The sequence below is a fragment of the Mytilus galloprovincialis genome, chromosome 8 (assembly GCF_965363235.1).
Source record: "Mytilus galloprovincialis chromosome 8, xbMytGall1.hap1.1, whole genome shotgun sequence".
Classification (NCBI taxonomy): Eukaryota; Metazoa; Mollusca; class Bivalvia; order Mytilida; family Mytilidae; genus Mytilus; species Mytilus galloprovincialis.
The window spans coordinates 36,212,253-36,224,031 of NC_134845.1; the positions used below are offsets into that span (position 1 = coordinate 36,212,253).

Sequence of the window (11,779 nt, forward strand, 5' to 3'; positions counted from 1 at the left end):
TGTCTTTGTATCAACTATATATTTATGCATTTTGAAAGCGTAATGAATACTAATGATGGGCAGGATGTACATAAAAACCATGAAATATAATTATTTTTTCATTGAGCGTTATGGCAGAGGATGGATTGAACAGATTTGAATTGAGGTTTATTGATTAAAGGTATGTTTTGGTAACTTATCTATTTTGTGCATGTTTTTAACAGTGAAAGAATAATTAAATCATATTGTTTTTATCTTTAAATAATTCAGTTTTAATAAATTTTGTAAAGAGAATTTAATGATATATTCCTCTTTTTTGTAAATATATTTTGATCTCTACAGAACACACTAAAGAAAGATTTTAATCGTGCATCGAAATAAACAGAGTTAAAAGTTTATTTAAATTAAACTATACACATGATTTTCTTTTAAGTAAAATAAATTCAAAAATCTTCAAAATATCACCGTTATATCAACTTATTCTTGTTATTTGTAATTGTTCTAAAATACTCTCAATGCTTTTAAATAATACATTTAGATTTTGTTTATTTAATGTTTTCACTATGATGATTGTAAAAGATGTAATTTCGTTATGGATTTAAAAAAAAATCTTTTTCTATACAAACTTATCAAAGGTACAGGGTTGTAATCTAATTTGGTATGCCAGATCTCAGCTGTCAGTTGTCCAATAATTTAGAAAGTTTTCAATCTTTGTCATTTTGCTAATAAAAACAGATACTCATATTCCTAAATTTGTTTTGTTTTAGGAAATTTGCAAACAACGTTTTAAAAAAGTGAGAAGGAAAAGGGTACACTTCCTTTATATAAGATGGTAGAAAGGAATAGCTAGCTAGGTAATATTTTTCAGCTTGAAAATATTAAATCAAAGGGGAAAGCAATCATACCTAAAACCAGTCAATACTTTTTATCTTTTGCATTATTTTTATTTTAATTCTTCTTCGTCTATCATCTTTCATGATGTTATCGGCTGTGTATTTATCCTCAAAGTTTCTTTTTTTGACACTTATTTGCTACTTCACTTTTTTAAAACAACAAACCCAACCAAAATATATGAAACGACAGTTTTTAACTGCAATTTGCCATCGATTGATAGAGGGCGAAGATTAAACATCACTAAATAAGTGATTTGTCCCTTTATAGCTCTTCACGTCTTTATGTCGGATCCATCTTTGGCTTAAGGATGTACTTAAGTGAGGTTTTAGAATTTGTGTCAAATATTCAGACTCCTTGGTGTTTTTCCATACAATACCAGGTAAAATATTTTGCCCAATAACACCCATTTATTTTTTCATATCAGACTTTATAGCTCATGAAATGTCATTTACAAAAATTTTAGAAGATTCTTGATTTTCTTTGTTTTGTTATGAGACCCAAATAGTATCAATGCAAATATAAGGTAAAAGTCCGAGTCAGCCTTTTCCCGCCATATTTTAAATCTCAAATATCTCGGAAAGGAGGTCCATGACCTATCAATAATTCTAGCTTATTTTTATCCTTAACAGATGCTCTACCAGCTTAAAGTTTTTACCTAAGTACATCCTTAAGATACTTCGTCAACATTTCTGACGAAGGTAAATCAGTGAAGCGATTTGTATTCACGATTTTAATACAGGGTACCTTTTATTTACATTGCTAATAAATCCATTTGTTTAGAGTCAAAAATTATAAAAGAAGAGGGTCACCTAGCATCAATATATATGGCAAATACATATATGTTTATTATTGCATATTATATTTGTTTTTCATATATTTGTATTTCGTTTATTTTTTGTTGACTCAAAACAGGTTTCTCGTTTGAATTGATTTATACTTCGTCGTATCGTGGCCATTTATAGCTTACGATGCTTTGTATTTTCTAAATTTTCACCGTTTGGTTTCTATTGAGTAGTGTTCATATTGTTATTCCTGTCACAGCTTCTTTTGTTCATGAGAGGTTATTCACATAGACAGTCATGATTCAGCTGCAAGCCCTGCCAGCAATTATCACCTTCATTATACTACCTTATGATCATTGTCCGATGTGGTTAATAATAACTATTCTCATTTACTCTTTGTATTCACCATATCATTTTGTAATACAGTAATAACATGGCATTTATCAGAAATTTTAACACCCGTTCGCATGTTCTTTTATATATTGTCTATTATACGGCAAACATACCAAACCACTGTATAAAAATGGAATCAATAAATAAAAGTACTTTTTGATAACATTACACGAAAGAACTAATCAAAAGCAACAATATAAAAATCAGGAGATGTGATATACAAAGGCAACAGTAGTATACCGCTGTTCGAACGCAACAATATAATTGTCCATGATACCACTACAAACCATAATTCGAATGAGAAGTTATAAACAATTATAGATTACCGTACGGACTTCAACAATGATGAAAACCAATATTCTTTATTCTACTATATAAGGCTCCGACATGAAAATGGTTAAACAATTCGCCTTTTCATAATCTAAGGAACTATTTTTAACCTCATTGTTCGTACACCAAAATTAAAATAACGTTACGTCATTAACCGAATTTTCACTGTTTAGAACATTTTAAAACAATCATACCGTTTTGGTGTACGCTTTTGAAAATATACCAAGAATGCATTAGATTCCGAAACGGCGAATTGAAACGATAAAAGTTACGGCCTAATTCATAACAAAACAATAGTCGAAAAACATATATGACATACATGAACCAACGACAACCACAGTGACTGACAAACAGACTAGTCGTGTTTCAAAAATGAAAATGAATTATAAACATGTTCACGAAACAGTATTAGACACCTATAGTACGCTAATCCGCTAAGAAAAATCGGCGGAAACCCCGAATTTTCGTTTCAAAATGTGCCAGATTGAAGCACTAGTGAAACATGTAAAAAGTTTTTGAGATCAATACAAGACAAAAATATCATCGAAAATCCCCCCAATCATATCACATCTGTGAAGCCGTCTCTTACAGCTCAGGTGAACAAACAAAGCAGGTCGTGTCCGTTTACCGGAAAACAATATAGGTATATCATATATATAGACAAATAGCCTGGAGTTGTTATACGGAAGTCGTTCAAATTGTCACATTATTATAAAGGTGACAAAACCCCGCACGATGCATTTTGCTCTTTTTGTATACATAGACAGGGATCCAATTTATGTTTAAAAAAAAAATCATTTCAAAAAAATTAAATCTAAAAGTGGAAGACAAAACTAGAGGCTCTAAAGAGCCCGTGTCGCTCACCTTGGTCTATGTGAATATTTAACAAAGGAAGCTTATTGATTCATGACAAAATTGTGTTTTGGTGATGGTGATGTGTTTGTACATCTTACTTTACTAAACAGTCTTGCTGCCTACAATTATCTCTATCTATAATGAACTTGCCCCAGTAGTTGCAGTGGAAAATGTTAATAAAAATTTACAAATTTTATGAAAATTGTTAAAAATTTACTATAAAGGACAATAACTCATTAGGGGGTCAATTGACCATTTCGGTCATGTTGACTTATTTGTAAATCTTACTTTGCTGAACATTATTGCTGTTTACAGTTTATCTCTATCTATGATAATATTCAAGATAATAACCAAAAACAGCAAAATTTCCTTAAAATTACCGATTCAGGAGCAGCAACCCAACAACGAGTTGTCCGATTCATCTGAAAATTTTAAGGCAGATGGTTCTTGAACTGATAAACAATTTTACCCATTGTCAGATTTGCTCTAAATGCTTTGGTTTTTGAGTTATAAGCCAAACTGCATTTTACCCCTATGTTCTATTTTTAGCCGTGGCGGCCATCTTGTTTGATGGCCAGGTCACCGGACACATTTTTTAAACTAGATACCACAAAGATGATTGTGGCCAAGTTTGGATTAATTTGGCCCAGTATTTTCAGAGAAGATTTTTGTAAACGATAACTAAGATTTACGAAAAATGGTTAAAAATTGACTATAAAGGGCAATAACTCCTAAAGGGATCAACGGACCATTTCGGTCACGTTGACTTATTTGTAAATCTTACTTTGCTGAACATTATTGCTATTTGAAGTTTATCTCTATCTATAATAGTATTCTTATAATAACAAAAAAAGCAAAATTTCCTTAAAATTACCAATTCAGGGGCAGCAACCCAACAACGGGTTGCCCAAATCATCTGAAAATTTCAGGACAGATAGATCTTGACCTGATAAACAATTTGACCCAGTCAGATTTGCTCTAAATGCTTTGGTTTTTGATTTATAAGCCAAAAACTGCATTTTACCCCTATGTTCTATTTTGAGCCATGGCGGCCATCTTGGTTTGTTGGCCGGGTCACCGGACACATTTTAATAACAAGATACCTCAATGATGATTGTGGCCAAGTTTGGTTTAATTTGGCCCAGTAGTTTCAGAGGAGAAGATTTTTGTAAAAGTTAACGACGACGGACGACGACGGACGACGGACGACGACGGACGCCGGACGCAAAGTGATGGGAAAAGCTCACTTGGCCCTTCGGGCCAGGTGAGCTAAAAATTGGTAATTTTACAAAAATTATTGCTAACACCCCATTAGTGATCCGTACAGTTTTTTGAATATTGTTGTTTCTCCCGATGTTGTATTTTGGTAAAAAATCTCCAATATAACTCTGAAATGTTAGTTGTCGATAAGACACCAAACTGAACATTGAAGAACAGTTGGTAACAAGGATTTTCTTATAAAGAATCCGATTTATTTAATGTAAATTCATTACTATTCGTTGGATACCATCTTTCATGGTATTTAAATGAATCAGAGTAAATGAAAATAAAAAGTTATTTTTTTCAGAGTTGAGATAACAACATAATTTCAAGAAGTAGATATATTCTGATTTGGGATATGGTCTTAAGAAATATTAGTTGCATACAAAAGATTATTTCAATCTAAATTAACATTTGAGCTATATTTAATTTTTATTCATGAAACGTGACATATAACCTCTAAATTTTGACTTAGTGCACATACATGAGAAACAGAAGCTTGAAGAAACAACAATTAAGATGTGAATGAGCAAAAAATGGCTATTTCGGAAAAAATAATATCGTACATGATGTACACTTTTTACTTTAAAGTTCAAAATATGAATTGTAAAGTTAGGATATATAGAAAAAAGCAAAATACCCCCAAAAAACTGAACTGCAAGGGATATTCAAAATTAAAATGACAAAATCTAAAGCTCAAACACATTTAACAAATGTAAAACAACTGTCACATTCCTGACGTTGTACGGGCATTTCCTTATGTAGAAAACGGTGGATTAAACTTGGTTTTACAGCTAGCTGTACATCTATAGGTTTCACTATAAACTACTATAAAAGCAGGTTTAATCCACAATTTTCATCATAAGGAAATACCGGTACCAAGTTAGTAATATATCAGTTGCTTCTGATCGTTTCATGTGTTTAAGCATCTGATTTTGCCATTTGATAAGGGCAATTTCGTTTTGAATTTTCAATAGAGTAAAACTGTGAGGGCCAGCAGTGTTTCGGAAAATTAAGTATGTGCTGCATTCATGCGATACCTTTCACATTATTTCGTAGTGAAAGCCGACAAAAAAAGCTAAATTCAGTATGGTTAAAACTGATTAAAGTGATGTTAATATTTTCATACTGAACAGAACTTATCACTTACGCGAAATCTGCGAAACATAAGGTCAAAATTTGCGACAATTAAACTATTGACGGCATATATTAATTACTTTTTTCGTCAGACATTTTCTATTTCGATCTCAAATTCTAACGGCAATCTTTGTGATGTCCAGTAATGACGGACAAATGGCGATAAGATTTGTTGATGACCATCGACCTTTTTACAATTGCAGTTGTACATATTTTTTTTTATCATATTGATTGAGATATAGAATGACCAAAATGAGCAAATTATTTGTCAATGATATCTAGTTTTATGTTGTTAATTCCTATAGGTTTTAGCGTAAAGTGTTCATGCTTGCCTTGACGTGGCCATATACCTGGCTTGCTACAGCAGATTGTTGTCCGTGTACTTTGTGAAGTGAATCTTCATGAGTGGATGAGTTGAACTTTTTGATGAGGTTGATTTCAAGTCTGTTGTTGTCTAGATTAAATAATTGCAGATATTTGTAGACAGTAAAGTTTGCGTATGGCCCAACCTCGAGTTGAGGACCTAACCAAAGTTTTAGCATTCGTATCTGGTGTTTTATTTCACATTTTAAAACTGTGTTCCTGTTAATATGTTTACAATATAATTATAAATTTTCTTTTATGCGTTTATTTCTTTTTATTTAAGATGGCAAATTCCAACAATTCTACATTGGGAATAGTCTCTGAGCCGCCAGGACATGGCTTTATAGTCGCCACGTTTGCAATCTTCACAATAGCAGTCAATGTCATATTTTTTATCATCGGCTTAAAGAAGTTGGAAAAGAAAGCGCATAATATGTTAGTCGTCTGTTTGTGTGGTAGTAATTGTTTATACGGTTTCTCTTTATTCATTATTATATTTACTGGTAAAGAAGGTACTAGTATAAAATTTGATGTTCTATGCCTATCACAGATTACGTTTTACTTTGTTTCCACCAGTGCAACGTTGACGATTGCCTTGATGATTTGCATCGAACGGTTTGTCACAGTAAAACTGAATAATTTTGGAAGTCTTAATCGGAATGATAGTTGGAAAAAGAAGTTGACAGTCCTGATGCTAATCGTCACTACCATGTATGTCATTTTATGCATTATCGCCGTGCCAAGAATTCAGAATCGAACAAATATCTGCTATTTAGAAGTATTCTACAACAAAGTTTATTATCAGATTATCATGGGTCTACTTTCAAGTCTGTTCATAATTATAATTTTAATCATAACAGTTCTATATGTTATGATTCTCTGTATAATATTTCGGATTTTAAAGAGAGATGTATCTGTAGCACCTAATGATAACATGCTATTTATTCCTAACAATCAGCACAGAAGACACAATAGACAAAAACAGAGAGAAAAGGAAGCGCCTAATGATATGAACATTCGTTTTGGAGGTTTGTTTGATGTCGAAGAAGTAGGTACGAAAGAGCATACAGAAATATCAACAAAGAATGCATCTAGCCAGGCCTTAGATAATAAGCAACCAGAAGACTTACAATTAGGTTATAGTATTAAGAATGCCAATGCAACTGAGCTGTTAAGTAATAACTCTAAGATGAATCTGAAATTTAAATTACATAATGAGGGCTCAACTTTGATGATGAACGAATGCACATTTGACGAGCAACCGATTGCTGGCATCATTCGTTGTGACGATATTGTTGTAGGCGTAGGTCTTGATTCTGCAAGGAGTTCAAAATCGGAAGAAAAAACAAAGATTGATAATTTAAAAACTGCAACAAGACAGTGGGAATTTCGGGCTATCGCTACCTCTGGGTACGTGATAGGAACTACATTAGTACTGCGTGGTCCCCTCGTTTTATTAATGGCTATTGATGCATTCGGTATGGAGGTTCCTAACGGAATTGGTGACTTGGCTGCAATTCTTGTCGCAGTTCAATGTCTGATTGATCCCTTTGTTTATGCCTTTCGTTTTCATACTGTTCGCCGAACATTGAAAGGCATTATTTGTTGTGAAAAGACAAAGACAAAGAACCAAACTCTTTAAAACTATTCATTTAAACTTTTAATTTATGCGAGTTATTTTTCGTACATTTATGATTTATATGAACATAGAATGATGCACAATTCTTGCCAGATGCATAACTTTCCATTTTGCAAGACACGTGCATTGAGTGGTATATAAGTGACGATATTATAAAGTGTCAAAATATACTGAAGGAACATTCAAACTATTAAGTCGAAAATAAAATTACAACATGTCTAAAAAAAAGAATGACCAACAGATAAACAATAGTATACAAAACACAACATTGAAAACCTTTAAAGACAGAGAAACACGAACCCCTACTAAAACAGGGTGGATCTCAAGTTCATCAGTAGGCTTAGTCGATCTTGCTCTCCTTTCGGCACCAGTGGTGTGGCTCATGCTAGTATAAATCATCTGACAAACGAATAATCAATACTTCATTAACTCCATGAAAGGGTAATTTTAACTTCACCACTGGACTCTTGGTTTAGTAGCTTCCTGGTCAGGGATAGAAAATAAAAGGCACGGCATATCGTTATTTTTGATTATAATTCTCGTAAATACATTTTGTATACACAGTGAGTGTAAGATAAAAACAACAAAGATGAATAGCTTCAACTTTTATTCGAAGCCAGACCAGTTGCATTGCTAGGGTTTGTCTCTCATGCCATGAATGCATCATCCGTTATGTGATTCACAATTAAAAATGTCACAGTACGGAAATGGACGCGATCAAAAGTATACAAATCAGTAGACTAATTTTGTATCCAAAGATCTAGTCCTTGAGAAAACGTCGTTTCTTGAGTTGAGAACAAAACGTGATGGTAACTGTAAAACTAATATTGCGTTAAATACAGTCGTCGTTGTTTCTTATACCCCTGAAGGAACAGTTTGTGCGTGGGTAAAATGTAAGGAAGAAACGTATTAATCCATCTGCGTCAATATCAAGAAAAAGATAACCATATAAAAGAGACTCTCTTGTTATATCTGTATTTCAAGTTTATAAGATTATATGAGCAAGTCTTGCTTATAGATATATAGAGTTTTTGGTACATCGACGAAACCTCTCGGCTACCAATGAATTGTTATTTCAATATGTATTTTATATACGTATCAAAGAACGCACATTAATTTTGAAATATGATACAGAGATTGCACTTTCATTTATGAACGTGTAACAGACATTTTCTAAATTAATACTGTTTATAAAATGTTTGAATTTTCAGGGGAAAATTATAAAAGTACTAACTATACGAGGAAAAAAACGTAACCACAGTTTTAAAAGGCGCTGAAAGGATAAATATAAAACAATTCAAACGAGATAACGAACGGTCTGGTTTATGTCCAAAACAATGAACGAAATAAAACTATGATAAAAAGCAACAAATGACAAACACTGAATTACAAGCTCCTCACAAGAAGATACAGTGTAAAGATCTGAGGGTATTGCAGTTATTGACAGCTAGTTAAAGACAATTAAGAAAATCGTATATTAAAACCGTAATATCATTCAGTACACATCCAACACTCAAAGACGTCATTTACAGTGAGAGAAGACATGACATTTTGTAATACCAAAATGAAGGTATCAATTAACGAATAAATATCATTATGATAACAATAAGTGTTGTTGAATTCATCTACACTTTTCATATATATTTTTACAACAGATATAAGAAGATGCGGTATAAGTGTCAATTACACAACTCTCTTTCCAAGTCATAATTTGTTAAATTGGGTTTTCCACACGCACATCATGTATGATAAGTTCTTTGGTTTGAGTTAAGGAACTAGTTAAAAGCTATGACTAATTAGTTGTATAATGGGAAACATAGTTTTCCAGTGAGACATATACATGAACATGTATCACATTCACTGGGCTTCATATATTGTAAATACTAAAATAATATTTCTATTGTATCGTGCATTTATTGGTGTCATTCAACATACTCTATAGTTAAATAGAGAATATAATATGGACTTTTCAATATCACATTCGTATCAACTCGAGACACCAAGAGTTCTGTTTGTAATTATATTGGTTGAGGGTAGATACGGTGTGTTTTATTGCAAAACCCATATCATATATACTTTATCATACACTTCATATTTTTTATGAGACATGACGTCATTCCAATTAGGATACTGATAAATTTATTTGCTACAGTGACTGGCATCGATGATATGACGTCATAAAAAAAAGAAGTGTGATAAAGCCTTTTCAACCACGACGGATATCGATATCGTCATGGTTAGCTTATACAGCACTATTGCCGTTGACCATATTACACATAAAATTAATCTGTTACTTCTATGTTTGTCAAAAAAAGAAGAATTTAACATGACAAAAAGTACAGAAAAAAAAAATGCCAATGAAAAAAAAGAGAATAAAATAAAGACAAGACATATTGGATTTCTGTATTGACACAAGCTGTTGCTAAAACACTTAATAGTATTTATTTTCAATGTAACTTATATGATAGCAATTGTGATCAATAAAATAGGGAAAGGAATAAGGATAGCGTGATATTGTTTATGGACTTTATACTTTGATTTTGACAGAAAATTAAAATAGTGTGACTTTGCGGTGCACCAAACATGACATTTTATCAGAGTCTTTTTGTGTCGTTAAATTATTTAGTCTAACAGTTTTTATCTTTTACTGTCAACCGTTGTGTTAATTAGTTGTTCGTGACATTCATTAATTAAATGGTGATGAAGGGCACACTATTTTGATTGCGGCCAACCATTATTTGCATTTAATTATAAATAGCACATGTTTAGTGATTTTTCATGCAGCTATAATTATACTTCAAGTAGAATAATTCTATATCCGGGGTCATCCTTGGTATACACACTCTGTTAAGGTTAACAAAGTCGTAAAGGCGTCCTTTTAAAATAAAGACAGCAGTAGTAAATCGCTGTTCGAAAGTCATTTTAAAAATCGATTGAGAGAAAACAAATCCGGGTTACAAATTAAAACCGAGTGAAACACAACAACTATAAGAGGAAAACAACTAAACAGCAGAAACACTGAAGTGCAACAAAAAACGAAAAACAAACGACAATGCAAGACACAGACACGAACATTTTCTGACCTGGTACAGCATATCTTAAGAAAAAATTTATACTAAACTGACAATATTACATGGCAGGACTACAGTACAATTAAATGACAGAACATTCAGGACAGAGAAATTCACACATGAACAGTACAATAGTACATTTGAACATGCTAATAGCTATCAAGTTAATAGATACCAGGCTTATAATTTAATACACCAGACAAGCGTTTTGTCTACACAAGGCTCATCAGTGACGCTCAGATAAAAATAGTTAGAAAGCCAAAGAAGTACAAAGTTGAAGAGCATTGATGAATCAAAATTACAAAAAAAGTGCCAATTACGGCTAAGGTTATCTATGGCTGGGATAAGAAAATCATTAGTATCTAAAATAACTCATACTTTTGCAAACAGTCAATTTATAATAAAAGACTTTATAATAGATATTCATGTCAACAGTGCTGACTAATCACAGAAAAAAACGAACACGTATAACAACATAGGATAGCACATAAAAACAGCCTAACAGATCCACGTGTTGTCTGTAACAAGACTGAATCGACGCCACAAAAGTGACATCACACTTAAATTTCTAAAAAGTTTCTATAGTTCAAGATGAGGTTTGTCATTATGGTGTTTGGTGTATTTTATAACAATTACAAGACTATATATATAGAATTGTGTTAGTTATAAGTTAATTTATTGTTTTATTTATCTTTGTCGGTATTTTTCTAAATCAAACTGTAAAACAAATAAATCGTGTACGTTCAGTTGCTTTAAACAAGGATTTGTATACTAATCCCTGCTTTAAAGTAAAATCTTATAAATGAACTGGGTGAATAATTATCTTTACTTTTACATACGAATAGAAAAGAATAGTAAAAAAAAAAAAAAAATAGAATTACAACTACAAACGATAAGACATTTAACATTATCCGATCATAATTACAAATACAACATCATAACTATATATATACATAAACGTTAAGGTTGGATAGACAAATACCGGGACATGTCTTATAGCAATGCTAATTCAAACTTAGCATACAGTCATATTCGGGAATCGGTCATATTCGGTACTTTTAATAATAATGGTAGTA

The 11,779-nt window shown here is 32.1% G+C and overlaps 1 long non-coding RNA gene across 1 annotated transcript; it reads left to right on the forward strand.

The window, feature by feature from the left end:
• Positions 1-65: 65 nt before the first annotated feature.
• LOC143043263 (uncharacterized) lies at positions 66-7,630 on the forward strand. The gene is made up of 3 exons (XR_012968277.1): positions 66-160; positions 747-833; positions 6,277-7,630. It is a non-coding gene; the product is annotated as an uncharacterized LOC143043263 (long non-coding RNA).
• Positions 7,631-11,779: the final 4,149 nt, after the last annotated feature.